Genomic DNA, 22,500 nt, shown 5'->3' with positions numbered 1-22,500 from the left:
TTTTAAGGGTTCTTTTTGACAGACCCAAATTGTATTCAACGGTGTCTTTGTTAGACGCGAGTTTGGCGAGGGCATCAACTCTGTCATGTTTTATGAGGCCTATGTGAGAGGGAATCCACAGCAGTTTGACCTTGACACCCCGGTCAACAAGGCACGCATATTTGTGTCTGGCTTCAGAGACAAGAGCGTGACAACCTGAGTCGAGGGTGCCAAGGGCAAGTAGTGAGGATAGAGAGTCAATGATGATGAGACTGTCAGTAACAGTGGTTTCAATGAATTTAATAGCTGTGAGTATGGCAACTAATTCAGTTTGTAGAGTGGATGCCCAGTTGTTAATTCTAACTCCTTTCTCAATTACATTACCGTCAGGTTGAGTCACAACAATAGCACTTCCAGCCCTCCCACAGGCGGTGTTAAGAGATCCATCAGTGTAGATGGTCTGTGTGATATTATCATCAGTCTGTAGAGTGTGTATGTGTTCAAGAGCTCTCAATTTGGCAGTGTGTTGGAGATAAATGCTTTGTATAATTAATTTTTTAGGCGGATACGTCGGTATTGTGATATCGAAGGGAACTGTCCGCCAGGGTGGCAGGAAGCTCTGTTGTGTCTCGACTTTGTACTGGTGGTCTAGTCCAAACATCTTCATATGTGTAGCTGTAGTTTGGGTCCATTTAGACTCAGTAGTCCCATGGTTCATACATTCTAGCAAGTTTAAGGAAACAATGTTATCAGGATCACCACGCAGAAGCCTCAGGGCTATCATGAGGTTGACTTCAATTATTCTATCTTTAACACTGGGTATACCTAGTTCTTTCATCATATTAAGTACTTTAGTGCTCATGGGACATCCTAGGATAATTCTGAGGGCTTTGTTTTGCATTTTCTCGAGCTAGTCAACGCCTTTCCCGTCACGAATGACCAGGGCTGGTGCGTGGTAATCTATCAGAGATCTTATATAGCCTAGGTACATTGTTTTAACAATTCTAATATTAGCACCATAGTGCGGGCTGTACCCCGCTACACTTCTAAGAGGTCTCAGTCTGTCAGTACATTGGCGGGTTAGCTGTTGTATGGCAGGTATGGTACAAGGGACGGAAACACCAAGATATTTAAAAGAAGAAACATTGTCAATAGTGTTGTTGCCAATCTTGAACTTGGCGGGGCCGCGTTTGCGGTTACCAGCTTGTTTGTTGAACACCTTAGTTTTCTCAGTGGAGATAATAAGACCGAGGTTCTCACAGGCTGCGTATACATGCAAGGGGTTATATGCTCTGAGTGTTCTTCTGATCAACACTTCTACAAAGACTGCCGTAGCACCATCAAATAGTGAATCGTCTGTGAGGGTGACCACATGACCTTTTCTGCCACCTGCCTGGTCAGGAAACGGGTAATTCAAGAAACAGAAGAAACTGACCGAAATAACCAAGGGAAATTTCTAAGACCACAAAAAAAAGACCACTCAGTCGATAATCGTAGCTTACAGCCAAACCTTAAAAGACGCTCTGAAAGAAACTCAAACAGACTCACAAAAACTTAACAATGTCAGGGAGACCATGGAAGTCCTGCAATCAGAGATAAGAACCATCAAGGACTCAATAAAGCAGGCAGTTACTGAGTCACTGGGTGCCATGAGGGACGCAGTGGCCGAGAACATCAGGAGCGTCTTCTCTCCACAGCTGGACGAGTCCAAAGCCACCGCTACATACTGTAATACAATTTGGGTCTGTCAAAAAGAACCCTTAAAACTGTAATTAGGAAAGAACTTATTGATGAGTTTGACGCAAGTAGACAAGTGCAAACAGGCACTAGTCGATCCATAGGTTACCATGATGAGATGTATCAAGTGAAACATGTATATGGAGCAAGTAACAAGATCACTAGATTACAAGATGTTGTAACCGCTAGATTAAGGTTAGGATATAAGTACCTTTGGCAGTATGTTCCTCAAGCAGATGTAAACAAAACTAAATGTAAAGTGTGCGTCCATACATATGGCCACACACTTGAACACTACGTCCTCGACTGTGTGAAGATAGAACCTTTTAGGGACAGATCCAAGCACACTGTGTGTGAAATGGCACAACATTTCATCTCTAATGGCAAGATAGCCGACATATTAAGATTGTATCCACTTTTTTGCACTTAGTAACTATATCAATTCTCATGTACAAAACCAAATACGCAATATGCTTCAATACTTCTCACGTAAATGTGAATAACAAAGTGTGAGGCCAGACATACTGCCTCACACGCCTGTACTCACGCATTTGTGAATAAGTTACCCTTTATGTATAGAACTAAACAAATAATGTAAATGAAATACTGTGTAACATTCAGTGCCATAATATCCTGACAACGGGGGTTAATTATTATGACCCGTTGTAAACCCTACTCTGTAATCCTTTTGCGCTACCGCTCACAGGATGAGTGTGGGGTGCACAATAAAGTAGCCGCTGTAAGCGGCAAAAACAAAATCAAATCTTCCCTGCATGCAGCCCATCACATGAACTTGGTTCATCCAAGTTCATTCTCGAAACACCTCAACGAGACACTAACCAGGAACAACATTGCACCTGTTGAAATAAGCGACGAAGTCCCTTCAAAAGAAATCCTGAAGGCAGTAACCCATTCAACGACCTATGGACGGCCTCAACCCACGCCAGAAATGGACCATGACCTCACTGACTTAGGCAAAAGTCAGTATAATCATAGCCCGAGGTGACCATTCAGTCCCCCTGGGATCACAGCTCCAGCGACACCGTAATTTTCCGTGACCCTAAGACATGGACTCCCATGGACGACAGTGACCATCGGACTGCAACCAGAGTCAATGGTTGTGACCAGATGATGGAGACTTATTCCACATAGGAACAAGACCTTCGAGCTGCAGCGTCAGTAGATGTCTATGACACGCAGGTCCAGAACCTGAACATCTTCCTGTACACGGGTGACGAGAAGTTCGAGGGCCCGCCATTAACTGACAAGCAGATGTTCGAAGGTTCTGCTAAGAAGTTCCGGCCTCCCTAGAAATAGCAGAAGCCGAGCTACAGTCTCCGAAATGGCAGTCGTTAGCAGGATGAAAATTGTTCAACATAATGTCCTACACTGGTCCTTTAATAGACGTAACGAACTGTCTAACTTATACTATAAATTAGACTCAACCATGATTCTGTTAAACAGTACTGGCATAAAGGACGAAAGTAAGCTGATTTTTTTTGCCTACACTATATACCAGAGGAACATGACGAGTGAGCTGAACGATGGTGTCGCTGTGGCCATCAGGTCACGGCTGAGTCACAGAGTGTTGCCAGACTTCGAGGATTCAGTTCCGGGAGTGCAGGTGGAGACAACTAGGGGACCTGTTATCATAGGCACAATGTACCTACCTCCCAGACGTCCTTACCCGAACAAGACCTAAACCAGTTGCTACGCCACAGAAAATCAACATACATAATAGGGGACTTAAATGCGCGCCACGCCATACTCGGACATGGTAATGAGAGCAACGTCGGTGTGGCGCTGTATGACGACATCAGAAGGGGAAAACTGCAACACCTCGACCCAGATTTCTCGACATTGATCAGATGTGCCAGTGCCACAACACCCGACATAATCCTCTCTAACAACGAGGCCGTCCTGAACAGGCACGTAACTGCCGGACCCATCAGTACCAGCGACCATCTGCCAGTCGTCGTGACGCTCTCATCCAATCCCATTATGATCCTCGCTAGCATCAGGTCAAGTCTCAAACGGGCTGACTGGGACTCCTTTAAGGCGTCTCTCAGTCTCAAGAAGGGGAGGAACCTGGAAGAGGCCAGCCCCAATGACATCGACGACGCGGTCGAACAATGGTACACTGATGTGAAGACGGAAATGGACAACAACATCCCGACCACCACCCACAGGACAATTCCCCACCCTCACATTTGTCACCAGCTGAGGCAGCTCAGTGTCCAGTACGATCACGTGAGACAGCTAGCCAGTATCTGCGGGTGGACGCAAGAGCTGAGAGACCGATACCGAGAGCTGCAGACGGACATCCAGCGCGAGAGCAAACGTCTACATGAACAAAAGTGGGCCGCTTTGGTGTGGGAGGCTGCCAACAAATACCGCGATTCTACCGTTTTCTGGAAAGGGATCAAGCGACTGATGGGTTCCACCTCTAACACGGTCCCTTACCTGCTCGACCAAAACAACGTGAAAATATTCGAGGAGGAAAACCAAGAACAACTACATCAGCGATATTTACGGAAGATCTTTACCATTAATGAACAGGAGAACGAGGGCTTCGACAGGGAGTTTGAGGAGGACATTTTAGAGTACTTATCTCCGTCTTAAGGAAATGAATGAGGACTTTTACCATCTATAACTGTTGCGGTGGCAAGTGCCTTCCGGTGCCTGCCAGTTCCAACGAATTGTGAGCAGTGCTTCCTCTGCGTGGTAGCGGTGAACTGAAAATTAAAATTTGGTGGTGTTAGGTAATCCTTTTTCATTATAGGAAAATTTTTTTTCAAATAGGGGTTACCAAGAGTTACTGCCAATCGAGTTGCGTTAAAACATCGCAACTAATCGTAATCTTGTCAGAAATAACAATTTAAAAATAGATCATTATTGGAAAAGTTGAAAAAGCAGCCTATAAATTGCGTTCATTGCAATACATGTAGTTTATATTCAAAACCGGATAGCGTCTTGACCAAGTAAACACAACGTTTGTTCTCTTCCTGGGAAAACATCAAGAACGTGGTATTGTGCAGACACCCAAGCTAAATTGGGCTCTGGCAGCCTATCCCACTTTCGCTCCGTTTACTCACCCACACTCACACTCGAGCTGCCGCCACGTGCCCACCACAGTAGTGCTCAACTATTAAGCATCTCAACAAATTTTTAGCGGTGTTAAGTGTTATCGCCAATTATACGCTGTACTGTGACGTCACATGTATGGTGAGGTATGTACAATAGGATGATCAGTGTACCAGTACCTAAACATCACCACCAGTGTACCAGTACCTAAACCTCACCACCAGTATACCAGTACCTACACCTCACCACCAGTGTATCAGTACCTACACATCATCAGTGAACCAGTACCTCCACCTCCTCCGTCAGTGTATTAGTACCAACACCTCCATCAATCTACCAGTACCTCCACCTCCTCCGTCAGTGTATTAGTACCAACACCTCCATCAATCTACCAGTACCTCCACCTCCTCCGTCAGTGTATTAGTACCAACACCTCCATCAATCTACCAGTACCTCCACCTCCTCCGTCAGTGTATTAGTACCAACATCTCCATCAATCTACCAGTACCTCCACCTCCTCCGTCAGTGTATTAGTACCAACATCTCCATCAATCTACCAGTACCTCCACCTCCTCCGTCAGTGTATTAGTACCAACACCTCCATCAATCTACCAGTACCTCCACCTCCTCCGTCAGTGTATTAGTACCAACACCTCCATCAATCTACCAGTACCTCCACCAGTCCTCTCGTCAGTGTCAGTGTATTAGTACCAACACCTCCATCAATCTACCAGTACCTCCACCTCCTCCGTCCAGTGTATTAGTACCAACACCTCTACCAGTACCTCCACCTCCTCCGTCAGTGTATTAGTACCAACACCTCCATCAATCTACCAGTACCTCCACCTCCTCCGTCAGTGTATTAGTACCAACACCTCCATCAATCTACCAGTACCTCCACCTCCTCCGTCAGTGTATTAGTACCAACACCTCCATCAATCTACCAGTACCTCCACCTCCTCCGTCAGTGTATTAGTACCAACACCTCCATCAATCTACCAGTACCTCCACCTCCTCCGTCAGTGTATTAGTACCAACATCTCCATCAATCTACCAGTACCTCCACCTCCTCCGTCAGTGTATTAGTACCAACATCTCCATCAATCTACCAGTACCTACACCTTCTCCACCAGTGTATCAGTACCTACACCTCCATCAATCTACCAGTACCTCCACCTCCTCCGTCAGTGTATTAGTACCAACATCTCCATCAATCTACCAGTACCTCCACCTCCTCCGTCAGTGTATTAGTACCAACATCTCCATCAATCTACCAGTACCTACACCTTCTCCACCAGTGTATCAGTACCTACACCTCCTCCAAGTGTTTTTATTTTCTTGGATTAACCCACCCGGGCACAGGTCAACGACCCACAACGGGGCCTAGCGGTCAAAAAATAAGAATAAAAATAAATTAAAAATAGAAAAGGAAAAGGTTATATCAATTTACACCGCGAAGTTGCCGGAAAATCACATTCTTAAAGCGAGACAGATTGTATGGTATTGGGAACACAGAAGAAGGCAGAGCATCCCACAGTTTGGCTGTGTGAGAAAGAAAGGATGCACTATAAAGGGTTATTCTAAGGCATAGCATAGATATTTTAGAATTTGGCAGAATGATAGCGTCCTGAAATGTAATTGGTGTGAGATCACCTAATTTGGAGAGTGTAATTGGTAAATACTGAGTTTTGTTTCTATTGAATTTAACCAAGTTTCTACCCCCCCATTCGGAGTTGCTGCACATACCCGCATTGATAGATGTAATGATATCAGCTCTAGAAACAGATCTAGTTTGAGAGTTAGGGGGAAGGGGAAAATATGAAGAGTGAAGAGTATAATCATCAGAATAAGAATAGATAGAATTAGTTGTAGTGTAGAAGTAGTACGAAGAGTAGTTGAAACAAGAGAAGCCTGTGGAACCTATTGGAAAGAGAAAGGCAGAGAGATCCCTCGACAACAACTGCCATGGATTGGCAAGAAGCTAGATATTAAGAAAACAAAGTGGAGAAACCATATGAGGGAAGTTTGGAAAGCAAACCATCAGTGTAACAGTACCTACACTCCTCCATCAGTGTACCAGTACCTACACCTCCTCCATCAGTGTGCCAGTACCTACACCTCCTCCATCGTGTACCAGTACCTACACTCCTCCATCAGTGTGCCAGTACCCTTCATCAGTGTACCATTACCTCCTTCACCAGTGTATCCAGTACCTACACCTCCTCCATCAGTGTACCAGTACCTACACCTCCTCCATCAAGTACAGTACCTACATCTCCTCATCAGTGTACCAGTACCAAGTGTGCCAGTACCTACACCTCTTCCATCAGCATGCTAGTTCCTACACCTCCTCCATCCAGTTGCCAGTACCTACACCTCCTCCATCAGCATGCTAGTTCCTACACCTCCTCCATCAGTGTACCAGTACCTACCTCTTCCATCAGCATGCTAGTTCCTACACCTCCTCCATCAGTGTACCAGTACCTACACCTCCTCCACCAGTGTAGCCGTACCCACCTCCTCCATCCAGTGTACCGTACCTACACCTCCTCCATCAGTGTACCAGTACCTACACCTCCTCCATCCAGCTAGTACCAAGTGTGCCAGCCTACACCTCCTCCATCCAGTGGCCTGCCTTCCACCTCCTCCACAAGTGTACTAGCACCTACACCTCCTCCACCAGTTTACCAGTACCTACACCTACTCCATACAGCGTACCAGTACCTACACCTCCTCCATCAGTGTACCAATAACTACACCTCCTCCATCAGTGTATCAGTACCTACACCTCCTCCACCAGTGTATCAGTACCTACACCTCCTCCAACAGTGTACCAATACGAACTGTACCAGTACCTACACGTCTTCCATCAGCATGCTAGTTCCTACACCTCCTCCATCAGTGTACCAGTACCTACACCTCCTCCATTAGTGTACTAGTACCTACACCTCCTCCATCAGTGTATCAGTACCTACACCTCCTCCACCAGTGTAGCAGTACTTACACCTCCTCCACCAGTGTACCATTACCAAGTGTACCAGTACCTACAACTCTTCCATCAGCATGCTAGTTCCTTCACCTCCTCCATCAGTGAACCAGTACCTACACCTCCTCCATCATTGTACCAGTACCTACATATCCCCCTCCAGTGGTCCAGTACGTACACCTACTCCACCAGTGTACCAGTACCTACATCTCCTACATCAGTGTACCAGTCCCAAGTGTACCAGTACCTACACCTCGTCCATCAGTGTACCAGTACCTACACCTCTTCCATCAGCATGCTAGTTCCTACACCTCCTCCATCATTGTACCAGTACCTACACCTCCGCCATCAGTGTTTCAGTACCTACACCTCCTCCACCAGTGTACCATTACCAACACTTCCTCCACCAGTGTACCAGTACCTACACCTCTTCAATCAGCATGCATCAGTGTGCCAGTACCTACATCTCCTCCATCAGTGTACCAGTACCTACACCTCCCATCAGCATGCTAGTTCCACACCTCTTCCATCAGCATGCTAGATCCTACACCTTCTACATTAGTGTACCAGTACCTACATCTCCTCCATCAGTGTACCAGTACCTACACCTCCTCCATCAGTGTACCAGTACCTCCACCTCCTCCACCAGTTTACCAGTACCTACATCTCCTCCATCAGTGTACCAGTACCAAGTGTTCCAGTACCTACACCTCCTACATCAGCGTTCCAGTACCTACACTTCCTCCATCAGTGTACCAGTACCTAAACCTCCTCCATCAGTGTACCAGTACCTACATCTCCTCAACAAGTGTACCAGTACCTACACCTCCTCCACCAGTGTACCAGTGCCTACACCGCCTCCATCAGAGTACCAGTACCTACATCTCCTCCATCAGTGTACCAGTACCAAGTGTACCAGTACCAACACCTCCTCCATCAGTGTACCAGTACCTACACCTCCTCCACCAGTGTACCAGTACCTACACCTCCTCCATCAGGGTACCATTACCAAGTGTACCAGTACCTACACCTCTTCCATCAGCATGCTAGTTCTTACACCTCCTCCATCAGTACCAGCATCTACATCTCTCCATCAGTGTACCAGTATTCATCTCCATCAGTGTACCAGTACTCCTCCATCAGTGTACCAGTACCTACATATCCACCACCAGTGTACCAGTACATACACCTCCTCCACCAGTGTACCATTACTTACAACTCCTCCATTAGAGTACCAGTACCTACATCTCCTCCATCAGTGTACCAGTACCAAGTGAACCATTACCTACACCTCCTCCATCAGAGTACCATTACCTACACTTCCTCCACCAGTGTACCAGTACCTACACCTCTTCCATCAGCATGCTAGTTCCTACACCTCCTAGATCAGTGTACCATTACCTACATCTCCTCCATCAGTGTACCAGTACCTACACCTCCTCCATCAGCATGCTAGTTCCTACACCTCCTCCATCAGAGTACGAGTACCTACACGTCCGCCATCAGTCTACGAGTACCTACACCTCCTCCATCAGTGTACCAGTACCTACACATCCTCCACCAGTGTACCAGTACCTGCACCTCCTACATCAGTGTTCCAGTACCTACCCCTCCTCCACCAGTGTACCAGTACCTACACCTCCTCCATCAGTATACCAGTACCTACATCCCCTCCATCAGAGTAGCAGTACCTACACCTCCTCCACCAGTGTACTAGTACCAAGTGTACCAGTAACTTCACCTCTTCCATCAGCATGCTAGTTCCTACACCTCCTCCATCAGTGTACCAGTACCTAAACCTCCGCCATCAGTTTACCAGTACCTACACCTCTTCCATCAGCATGCTAGTTCCTACACCTCCTCCACCAGTGTATCAGTACCTACACCACCTCCATCAGAGTACCAGTACCTACACCTCCTCCATCAGTGTACTAGTACCTACACCTCCTCCATCAGCATACCAGTACCCACATCCCCTCCATCAGAGTAGCAGTACCTACACCCCTCCACCAGTGCGTACTAGTACCAAGTGTACCAGTAACTTCACCTCTTCCATCAGCATGCTAGTTCCTACACCTCCTCCATCAGTGTACCAGTACTTACACCTCCTCCACCAGTGTATCAGTACCTACACCACCTCCATCAGAGTACCAGTACCTACACCTCCTCCCTCAGTGTACTAGTACCAAGTGTACTAGTACCTACTCCTCCTCCATCAGTGTACCAGTACCTACACCTCCGCCATCAGTGTTTCAGTACCTACACCTCCTCCACCAGTGTACCATTACCAAAAGTACCAGTACCTACACCTCTTCCATTAGCATGCTAGTTCCTACACCTCCTCCATCAGTGTTCCAGTACCTACATCTCCTCCATCAGTGTACCAGTACCTACACCTCCTCCACCAGTGTACCAGTACCTACACCTCCTCCATCAGAGTACCAGTACCTACACCTCATCCACCAGTGTACCAGTACCAAGTGTACGAGTACCTACACCTTTTCCATCAGAGTACCAGTACCTATACATACGCCATCAGTGTTCAAGTACCTACACCTCCTTCACCAGTGTACCAGTACCAAGTGCACCAGTACCAAGTGTACCAGTACCTACACCTCCTCCACCAGTGTTCCAGAACCTACACCTCCTCCACCAGTGTACCAGCACCTACACCTCCTCCACCAGTGCCAGCCTACACCTCCTCCAAAAGTGCACGAATACCTACACCTCCTCCATCAGTGCACCAGCCACCAGTACCTACACCTCCGCCATCAGTGTACCAGTACCTACACCTCCTCCATCAGTGTACCAGCACCTACACCTCCTCCACCAGTGTCCCAGTACCTACCCCTCCTCCATCAGTGTAAAAATTACCAAACCTTTTCCAATAGTGTATTAATACTTACACCTCGTCACCAGTGTATCAGTACCTACAACTCCTCCATCAGTGTAACAGTACCCATACCCCTTCCTACAGTGTATCAGTACCTCAAACACTCCCCCATCAGTGCATCAGCACCTACACCCCTCCATCAGAGCATCACCTCTAACCTCCCTGTGTACCCAGTACCTACACCTCCTCCACCAGTGTTCTAGACACCCACACCTTCTCCACCAGTGTACCAACATCTACAACCTCCATCAGTGTACCAGTACTCACACCTCTTCCACCAGTGCACCAGGCACACCTCCACAGTGTACCAGTACCCACACCTCCTCCACCAGTGCAGCAGCACTCCACACCCTCCTCCACCAGTGTACCAGTACTACACCTCCTCCACCAGTGTACCAGTACCCCACACCTCTTCCACCAGTGCACCAGTACCTACACCTCCTCCATCAGAGCATCAGTACCTACACCTCCTCCTCAAGTGTACCAGTACCCACACCTCCTCCACCAGTGTACCAGTACCTACACCTCCACCAGTGTACCAGTACCTACACCTCCATCAGTGTACCAGTACCCACACCTCCTCCACCAGTGTACCAGTACCTCACACCTCCACCATTGCACCCAGTACTCACACCTCCTCCACCAGTGTACCAGTACCTACACCTCCTCCACCAGTGTACCAGCACCACACTTCCTCCACCAGTGTACCAGTACCTACAACCTCCACCAGTGTACCAGTGCTCACAACTCCTCCATCAGTGTATCAGTACCTACCAACCTCCTCCAGTGTACCAGTACCTACACCTCCTCCATCAGTGTACCAGTACTCACACCTCACAAGTGTACCAGTACCCACACCTCTCCATCAGGTACCAGTACCTACACCTCCTCCACATCAGTGTACCAGTCCCTCACCTCCATCAGCATGACAGTCCTACACCTCCTCCATCAGTGTACAGCAACTACACCTCCTCCATCAGTGTACCAGTACCACACCTCCACCCAGCATGCTAGTTCCTACACCTCCATCAGTGTACCAGTACCCACACCTCCTCCATCAGTGTACCAGTACCCACACCTCCTCCATCAGTGTACCAGTACCCACACCTCCTCCATCAGTACCAGTACCTACACCTCCTCCATCAGTGTACCAGTACCCACATACCTCCATCAGTGCACCAGCACCAAGGTACCAGTACCTACACCTCCTCCATCAGTGTACCAGTACCCACACCTCCTCCACCAGTGTACCAGTACCTACACACCTCCTCCATCAGTGTACCAGTACCTACACCTCCCATCAGAGTACCAGTACCACACCTCCACCACAGTGTACCAGCACCAAGTGACCAGTACCTACACCCTTCCATCAGCATGCTCAGTTCACACCCTCCATCAGTGTACCAGTACCTACACCTCCTCCATCAGTGTACCAGTACCACACCTTCCATCAGTGTACCAGCACCATGTACTCAGTACCCACACCTCCTCCATCAGTGTACCAGTACCCACACTCCTCCATCAGTGTACCAGCACTCACACCTCCTTCACCACAGTGTACCACCAAGTGTACCATATCACACCTCCTCCACCAGTGTACCACACCCACACCTCCTCCACCAGTGTACCAGTACCTACACCTCCTCCATCAGTGTACCAGTACCTACACCTCCTCCATCAGTGCATACTACACTCCTCCATCAGTGTACCAGTACCTACACCTCCCTCCACCAGTATACCTTACCAAGTGTACCAGTACTACACCCTTCCATCAGCATGCTTGTTCCTCCCACATCAGTGCACCAGATACCCACACCTCCTCCATCAGTACCATACCTACACCTCCCACCAGTGTATGCTATTCACACCTCTCCACAGTGCTACACATGTACCAGTACCTACACCCTTCCATCAGCATGCTAGTTCCTACACCTCCTCCATCAGTGTACCAGCACAAGTGCATAGTACCTACCCTCCTCCATCAGTGTACCAGTACCTACACCTCCTCCATCAGTGCTGTAGCATATACCCTCCACCAGTGTACCATTACCAAAGTACCATACCTACACTCCCCTTCCATCAGCATGCTAGTTCCTACACCTCCTCCATCAGTGTACCAGTACCTATCCTCCATCAGCACCAGTACCTACACCTCCTCCATCAGTGTATACCTGCACCTACAATCTCCCACCAGTGTACCAGTACTCCACACCTCCTCCACCAGTGTACCAGTACCCACACCTCTCCATCAGAGTACCAGTACCTACATCTCCTCCATCAGTGTACCAGTACCTACACCTCTCCTCCATCAGCATGCTAGTTCCTACACCTCCTCCATCAGTGTACCAGTACCCACACCTCCTCCATCAGTGTACCAGTACCCACACCTCCTCCCATCAGTGTACCAGCACTACACCTCCTCCACCAGTGTACCAGTACCACATCTCCTCCATCAGTGTACCAGTACCCACACCTCCTCCATCAGCATGCTAGTTCCACCTCCATCAGTGCACCAGTACCTACACCTCCTCCATCAGTCTATAAGTACCTACACCTCTCCCATCAGTGTACCAGCCTACACTCCTCCAATAGTGTACCAGTACCCACATCTCCATCAGTGTACCAGCACTCCACATCTCCATCAGTGTACCAGCACTCCACACCCCTCCACCAGTGTACCAGTACCTACACCTCCTCCATCAGTGTACCAGTACCCACACCTCCTCCACCAGTGTACCTAGCACCTACACCTCCTCCATCAGTGTACCAGTACCTACACCTCCTCCACCACAGTGTACCAGTACTACACCTCCTCCATCAGTACCAGCACCTACATCTCTCAACAAGTGTACCAGTACCACACCTCCTCCAATCATGTACCAGTACCTACACCTCCTCCATCAGTGCACCAGTACCCACACCTCCTCCATCAGTGTACCAGCACTACACCTCCTCCATCCAGTGTACCAGTACCTACACCTCCTCCATCAGTGTACCAGTACTCACACCCCTCCATCAGAGCATGCTAGTACCCACACCTCCTCCATCAGTGCACCAGTACCTACACCTCCTCCATCATACCAGCACCTACACCTCCTCCATCAGTGTACCAGTACCTACACCTCCTCCACCAGTGTACCAGTACCACCCTCCACCAGTGTACCATTACCAAGGTACTATACCCACACCTCCATCAGTGTACCAGCATTCCACACCTCCTCCATCAGTGTACCAGTACCCACACCTCCTCCATCAGTGTACCAGTACCCACATCTCCACCAACAGTACCAGTACCTACACCTCCTCCACCAGTGTACCAGTACCTACACCTCTCCATCAGAGTACCAGTACCTACCTCTCCTCCATCAGTGTACCAGTACCAAGTGTACCAGTACCTACACCTCCTCCATCAGGATACCAGTACCTACACCTCTTCCACCAGTGTACCATTACTAAGTGTACCAGTACCTACACCTCTGCCATCAGCATGCTAGTTCCTAGACCTCCTCCATCAGTGTACCAGTATCTACATCTCCTCCATCAGTGTACCAGTACCTACACCTCCTCCATCAGTGTAGCAGTACCTACATATCCACCACCAGTGTACCAGTACATACACCTCCTCCATCCGTGTACCAGTACCTACAACTCCTCCATCAGTGTACCAGTACCTACACCTCCTCCATCAGTGTACCAGTACTTACATATCCACCACCAGTGTACCAGTACCTACACCTCCTCCACCAGTGTACTAGTACCAAGTGTACCAGTAACTAAACCTCTTGCATCAGCATGCTAGTTCCTACACCTCCTCCATCAGTGTACCAGTGCTTACACCTCCTCCACCAGTGTACCAGTACCTACACCTCCTCCATCAGAGTACCAGTACCTACATCTCCTCCATCAGTGTACTAGTAACAAGTGTACTAGTACCTACTCCTCCTCCATCAGTGTACCAGTACCTACACCTCCGCCATCAGTGTTTCAGTACCTACACCTCCTCCACCAGTCTACCATTACCAAAAGTACCAGTACCTACACCTCTTCCATTAGCATGCTAGTTCCTACACCTCTTCCATCAGTGTTCCAGTACCTACATCTCCTCCATCAGTGTACCAGTACCTACACCTCCTCCACCAGTGTACCAGTACCAAGTGTACCAGTACCTACATCTCCTCCATCAGTGTACCAGTACTTATACCTCCTCCACCATTGTACCAGTACCTACACCTCCTCCATCAGAGTACCAGTACCTACACCTCCTCTACCAGTGTACCAGTACCAAGTGTACGAGTACCTACACCTTTTCCATCAGAGTACCAGTACCTATACATACGCCATCAGTGTTCAAGTACCTACACCTCCTTCACCAGTGTACCAGCACCAAGTGTGCCAGCACCAAGTGTACCAGCACCCACACCCTCCTCCCTCCACCAGTGTTCCAGCACCCACACCTCCACCAGTGCACCAGCACCCACATCCTCCACCAGTGCACCAGCACCACACCCTCCCCACCAGCACTAGCACCATGTACCAGTACCTACACCTCCTCCACCAGTGTTCCAGCACTCTACACCTCCACCAGTGTTCCACCCACACCTCCTCCACCAGTGTACCAGCACTACATCTCTCCATCAGTGCACGAATACCTACACCCTCCCTCCATCAGTGTATCATCAGCACTACACCTCCTCCACCAGTGTACCAGTACCTACACCTCCTCCATCAGTGTACCATTACCAAGTGTACCAGTACCTACACCTCTTCCATCAGCATGCTAGTTGCTACACCTCCTCCATCAGTGTACCATTACCTACACCACCTCCATCAGTGTACCAGTACCTAAACCTCCTCCATCAGTGTATCAGTACCTACACCTCCTCCCCACCTGCAGTACCAGCAATTTTGCTAACTCCTCCATCAGAGTACCAGTACCTACCTCTCCTCCATCAGTGTACCAGTACCAAGTGTACCAGTACCTACACCTCCTCCATCAGGATACCAGTACCTACACCTCTTCCACCAGTGTACCATTACTAAGTGTACCAGTACCTACACCTCTGCCATCAGCATGCTAGTTCCTAGACCTCCTCCATCAGTGTACCAGTATCTACATCTCCTCCATCAGTGTACCAGTACCTACACCTCCTCCATCAGTGTAGCAGTACCTACATATCCACCACCAGTGTACCAGTACATACACCTCCTCCATCCGTGTACCAGTACCTACAACTCCTCCATCAGTGTACCAGTACCTACACCTCCTCCAGTGTACCAGTACTTACATATCCACCACTCAGTGTACCAGTACCTACACCTCCTCCACCAGTACCAGCACCTACCTTTCCTCCATCAGTGTATCAGTACCTACACCTCCTCCACCAGTGTACCAGCACCTACACCTCCTCCATCAGTGTATCAGTACCTACACCTCCTCCATCAGTGTACCAGCACCTACACCTCCTCCATCAGTGTATCAGTACCTACACCTCCTCCACCAGTGTACCAGTACCTACACCTCCTCTACCAGTGTACCAGTACCAAGTGTACGAGTACCTACACCTTTTCCATCAGAGTACCAGTACCTATACATACGCCATCAGTGTTCAAGTACCTACACCTCCTTCACCAGTGTACCAGTACCAAGTGTACCAGTACCAAGTGTACCAGTACCTACACCTCCTCCACCAGTGTTCCAGTACCTACACCTCCTCCACCAGTGTACCAGCACCTACACCTCCTCCACCAGTGTACCAGTACCTACATCTCCTCCATCAGTGCACGAATACACCTCCATCAGTGTATCAGTACCTACACCTCCTCCACCAGTGTACCAGTACCTACACCTCCTCCACCAGTGTACCAGTACCTACACCTCCTCCATCAGTGTACCAGTACTTACATATCCACCACCAGTGTACCAGTACCTACACCTCCTCCACCAGTGTACCAGTACATACCTTTCCTCCATCAGTGTAAAAATTACCAAACCTTTTCCAATAGTGTTTTAATACGTACACCTCGTCACCAGTGTATCAATACCTAGACCTCCTCCATTAGTGTAACAATACCAACACCTCGTCCAAAAGTGTACCTGTACCTACACCTCCTCCTCCAGTGTTCCAGTACCTACATCTCCTCCATCAGTGTACCAGTACTTACACCTCCTCCACCAGTGTACCAATACCTACACCTCCTCCATCAGAGTACCAGTACCTACACCTCCACCACCAGTGTATCAGTACCTACACCTCCTCCATCAGTGCATTAGTACCTACACCACCCCCATCAGTGTTCCAGTACCTACAACTCCTCCATCAGTGTACCAGTACCTACACCTCCTCCATCAGAGTACCAGTACCTACACCTCCACCACCAGTGCATCAGTACCTACACCTCCTCCTCCAGTGTACCAGTACCTACATCTCCTCCATCAGTTTACCAGTACTTACACCTCCTCCACCAGTGTACCAGTACCTACACCTCCTCCATTAGTGTACCAGTACCAACACCTCCTCCATCAGTGTATCAGTACCTACACCTCCTCCATCAGTGCATCAGTACCTACACCACCTCCATCAGTGTACCAGTACCTACAACTCCTCCATCAGTGTACCAGTACCTACACCTCCCCCATCAGTGCATCAGTACCTACAACTCCTCCATCAGAGTATCAGTACCTACACTTCCTCCACCAGTGTATTAGTACCTACAACTCCTCCATCAGTGTACCAGTACCTACACCTTCTCCATCAGTGCATCAGTACCTACAACTCCTCCATCAGAGTATCAGTACCTATGCCTCCTCCATCAGTGTATTAGTACCTACACCTCCTCCATCAGTGCATCAGAACCTACAACTCCTTCATCATTGTATCAGTACCTACACTTCCTCCACCAGTGTATTAGTACCTACGCCTCTTCCTGCAGAGTATCAGTACCTGCAACTCCTCCTCCAGTGTACCAGTACCTACACCTTCTCCACCAGTGTACCAATATCTACACCTCCTCCATCAGTGTCCCATTACCTACACCTCTGCCACTAGTGTACCAGTACCTACACCTCCTCCACCAGTGTACCAGTACCTACACATCCTCCACCAGTGCACCAGTACCTACACCTCGTCCACTAGTGTCCCAGTACCTACACCTCCTCCACCAGTGTACCAGTACCTACACGTCCTCCACCAGTGTATCAGTACCTACACCTCCTCCATCAGTGTATCAGTACCTACAAATCCTCCATCAGTGTACCAATACCTACACCTCTGCCACTAGTGTACCAGTACCTACACCTCCTCCACCATTGTACCAGTACCTACACCTCCTCCACCAGTGTACCAGTACCTACACGTCCTCCACCAGTGTATCAGTACCTACACCTCCTCCATCAGTGTATCAGTACCTACAAATCCTCCATCAGTGTACCAATACCTACACCTCTGCCACTAGCAAGTGCAACAGCAGCTCCACACCTCTGCCACCAGTGCACCACACCTACTCCCTCCTCCACCAGTGATCAGCACCCACACCACCGCCATCAGTGTACCAATACCTACACCTCCTCCATCAGTGTATCAGTACCTACAACTCCTCCATCAGTGTATCAATACCTACACCTCCGCCACTAGTGTACCAGTACCTACTCCTCCTCCACCAGTGTATCAGTACCTACACCACCGCCATCAGTGTACCAATACCTACAACTCCTCCATCAGTGTACCAGTACCTACACGTCCTCCCTCAGTGTATCAGTATCTACAAATCCTCCAGCAGTGTATCATTACCTACACCTCTTCCATCAGTGTATCAGTACCTACACCTCCTCCATCAGTGTATCATTACCTACACCTCCTCCACCAGTGTACCAGTACCTACACGTCCTCCACCAGTGTATCAGTACCTACACCTCCTCCATCAGTGTATCAGTACCTACAAATCCTCCATCAGTGTACCAATACCTACACCTCTGCCACTAGTGTACCAGTACCTACTCCTCCTCCACCAGTGTATCAGTACCTACACCTCCTCCATCAGTGTATCAATACCTACAACTCCTCCATCAGTGTACCAGTACCTACACGTCCTCCCTCAGTGTATCAGTATCTACAAATCCTCCATCAGTGTACCAATACCTACAGCTCCTCCACCAGTGTACCAGTACCTACACCTCCTCCATCAGTGTACCAGTACCTACACCTCCTCCATCATTGTATCAGTACCTACACTTCCTCCTCCAGTGTACCAGTACCTACACCTCCTCCACCAATGTACCAGTACCTACACCTCCTCCATCAGTAATCAGCACCTACACCCTCCCTCCAGTGCACCAGCACTCTGGCACCTCCACCTCAACAAAACAAAGCATCACCTACACGTCCTCCCTCAGTGTATCAGCATTCAAACTTCCATCAGTGCAACACCATCACCTACACAGCCCTCCACCAGTGTACTCAGTACCACACTTCCTCCATCAGTGTGCCTAGCACCCAGCACCCTCCTCCATCATTGTATCATATCACACTTCCTCCTCCAGTGCAACACCACTGTAGTACCCACACCTCCTCCATCAGTGCGTACCAGTACCTACACCTCCTCCTCCAGTGTACCAGTACCTACACCTCCTCCACCAGTGTACCAGTACCTACACCTCTTCCACCAGTGTACCAGTACCTACACCTCCTCCACCACTGTACCAGTACCTACACCTCCTCCACCAGTGTACCAGTACCTACACCTCCTCCATCATTGTATCAGTACCTACACTTCCTCCTCCAGTGTACCAGTACCTACACCTCCTCCACCAAAGTACCAGTACCTACACCTCTTCCACCAGTGCACCAGCACCACACCTCCCACACTGCACCAGGCACCCACACCTCCCCACCAGCAACCAGCACTCCACACCTCCTCCAGCACACACACACCCACACTTCCCTCCAGTGCAACCAGCACCCACACCTCCTCCACCAGTGTACCAGTACCTACACCTCTTCCACCAGTGTACCAGTACCTACACCTCCTCCACCACTGTACCAGTACCTACACCTCCTCCACCAGTGTACCAGTACCTACACCTCCTCCATCAGTGTATCAGTACCTACACTTCCTCCTCCAGTGTACCAGTACCTACTCCTCCTCCACCAATGTACCAGTACCTACACCTCCTTCACCAGTGTATCAGTACCTACACCTCCTCCACCGGTGTACCAGTACCTACACCTCCTCCACCAGTTGTACCTCTTTTTGCATTTTACTCCCAATACTTTTCAGTATATTTTGAACAGATTCAAAACTCGAAACAATTAAGTATCATTCATATTAGTTTCATAAAAATTATTATCATTAAAACAATACTTGAGACACGCTTCATAACAGTTAGACAAATGTTGTCTGTATAGACATTAAAAATATATATATATGACTCAATAGGGCAAATATTAACAACACTGACAATATTTCAATATTTTCAAGGTAACATTATCGAAAAAAGAATGCCGTACTGCTAGAAGACTGTTTGAGAGCTTTATGGGTTCGAATACTTACGGTTGACACCTAAGATAACGAAACACCAGCAGTGCCGTTGATGGTGACTTTGTCCTGGATAATTTAATATGACTGTATGGAATGTAGTTTTTAATAAAGGTTATGACGCAATGGTATAATGCAAAATTTTGTCATTAGATTATGAATTTCCGTGGGAGTAAAGTGTAAAAAAGGGGTATTACTCTGCTTCACCACAAGTGTACCATTTCCTACACCCCAATACTAGTGGACTCCACAGAGAAGTGGGGTGTGGGTATTACTCCACTAGTAGTGGAGTAATACCCACACCCCACTTCTCTGTGGCCACAAGTGCCATAACCCACAGTCATAGAATCAGTACCCACACCATGCCTCCAGTACCAGTACCAGTTCCGATATACCACGACCAATGTACTAGTTACTAAACCCCACAACAAATGTTCCAGCACCCGCACCCCAATAATTGTACAGTACATTAACATCCAACCAGTGGTGTACCAGTAACCCCCAACCCACCACAAGTGTACCACTACCCACTTCTCAATCACCAAACACTGTACCCACATCCCACCACCAGTAACTTAGTACCCACTACCTTCCATCAGATACCAATACTCACACATAATCACTAGAATAACAGTACTCATACCTAAACACCAGTGCACCAGTACTCATACCCATCTACCAGCGTACTGAGATCCACAGTCAACCCACACCCCACCACCGGTGTATCAGTACCCATGTCCCACCGCTAGCTTACATAAGAACATAAGAACATAAGAACATATGAATGGAGGAAACTGCAGCGGACCTATTGGCCCATACTGAGCAGTCCCATTTTCACCTAACCCCAATTGCTCATATATCCATTCAACCTATGTTTGAAGCTATCCAGCGTATTCGAGTTAATGATGATATTTGGTAACTTGTTCCACTCATCCACTACTCTATTTCCAAACCAATGTTTACCTATTTGGCGCCTAAATCTAAATTTGTCTCATTTAAAACCATTGTTACGAGTTCGCTCCTGGTTGGATAGTTTGAGTACCTTTGTAATGTCCCCTTTGTTCAGCCCTGACTTCCATTTATACACCTAGATCATATCGCCCCTCACTCTACGTCTCTTGAGGGAGCGCAAATTAAGAAGCTTTAACCTGTCTCATTACTCAAGGTTCCTAATGCCCGGGATTAGCTTTGTCATTCTCCTCTGAATTCTTTCCAAGGATTCTATATCCATTCTGTAATAATGTGACCAGAATTGAACTGCGTAATCCAAGTGGGGTCTGACAAGCGCAAGATATAGTTTTAAGATGCCCTCGCTTGTCTTGTAATTAACACTTTTTTGTACGAACCCAAGCACCCATAAGCCTTGTTTCGAGCAAATACACATTGTTTACTTGGCTTAAGATTCCTACTTATCATTACTCCTAAATCTTTCTCGCAGTCGGATTTCTCAATAACATTGTTGTTCATCTGGTATCTGGTTTCCCTGTTTACATCTCCTATACTGAGTACTTTACATTTGTCCAAATTGAATCTCATCTGCCATTTTTCAGACCATTCGAAATTTTTTTTTTAGATCTTCCTGTAGTTTTGCGGAGTCATCGTCAGATTTAATTACACGCCCTATTTTAGTGTCATCAGTAAATTTACTTATGTTGCTGTGTATGCCGATATCTATCTCGTTTATGTATATAATAAATAATAATGGTCTGAGTACTTTGCCTTGGGGAACTCCACTAGTGACGTTGTCCAGTGGGATTTAATGCCGTTAATGCTAACTCACTGTTTCCTGTCCTGTAAGCACGCCCTAATCCATTTTAGAATATCTCCTTCAATGCCATGAGCCTCCACTTTTCTTATTTGACTTTCGTGGGGGACTCTGTCGATGGCTTTGCTAAAGTCGAGATATACTACATCATAATTGTGCCCCTTGTCCACTGATTCGATAACAGATGAAAAGAATGTTAATAGATTAGTTAGACATGAACGCCTGCTTGTGAAGCCATGTTGGGAATCATTGATCAACTTATGCTTCTCCAGGTGATTTCGAATAGAGTTTAAAATGATTCCTTTCAGTAATTTGCCTACAATTGATGTTAGACTGATTGGTCGGTAGTTAGAGGATAGTGATCTATCCCCCTTCTTGAAAATCGGTATTACATTCTCTATCCTCGAGGATTCGGGTACTACACCCATTTTAAGGACATGTTAAACAACTTTGCTAAGGGCATGCTAAGCTATTCCTTACATTTAATACTCTGGCAAACATCTCATCAGGACCTGGTGACTTATA

The 22,500-nt window shown here is 47.9% G+C and overlaps 1 protein-coding gene across 1 annotated transcript in view; it reads left to right on the top strand.

Moving 5' to 3' along the window:
- The first annotated feature begins 4,832 nt into the window (after positions 1–4,832).
- Positions 4,833–22,500, top strand: part of LOC121865351 (putative protein MSS51 homolog, mitochondrial) — a 102,604-nt gene continuing 84,936 nt past the window's right edge. The window contains exon 1 of the mRNA XM_042364688.1: positions 4,833–4,946. The gene's annotated coding sequence lies outside the window, so the exon portion shown is untranslated. The remainder of the gene's footprint in view (positions 4,947–22,500) is intronic.

The sequence above is a fragment of the Homarus americanus genome, unplaced genomic scaffold (genome assembly GCF_018991925.1).
Source record: "Homarus americanus isolate GMGI-L3 unplaced genomic scaffold, GMGI_Hamer_2.0 scaffold15667, whole genome shotgun sequence".
In the NCBI taxonomy this organism is placed as follows: Eukaryota; Metazoa; Arthropoda; class Malacostraca; order Decapoda; family Nephropidae; genus Homarus; species Homarus americanus.
Note: the sequence above shows the minus strand (reverse complement) of the source record. Positions and strands in the feature narration are given on the sequence as shown.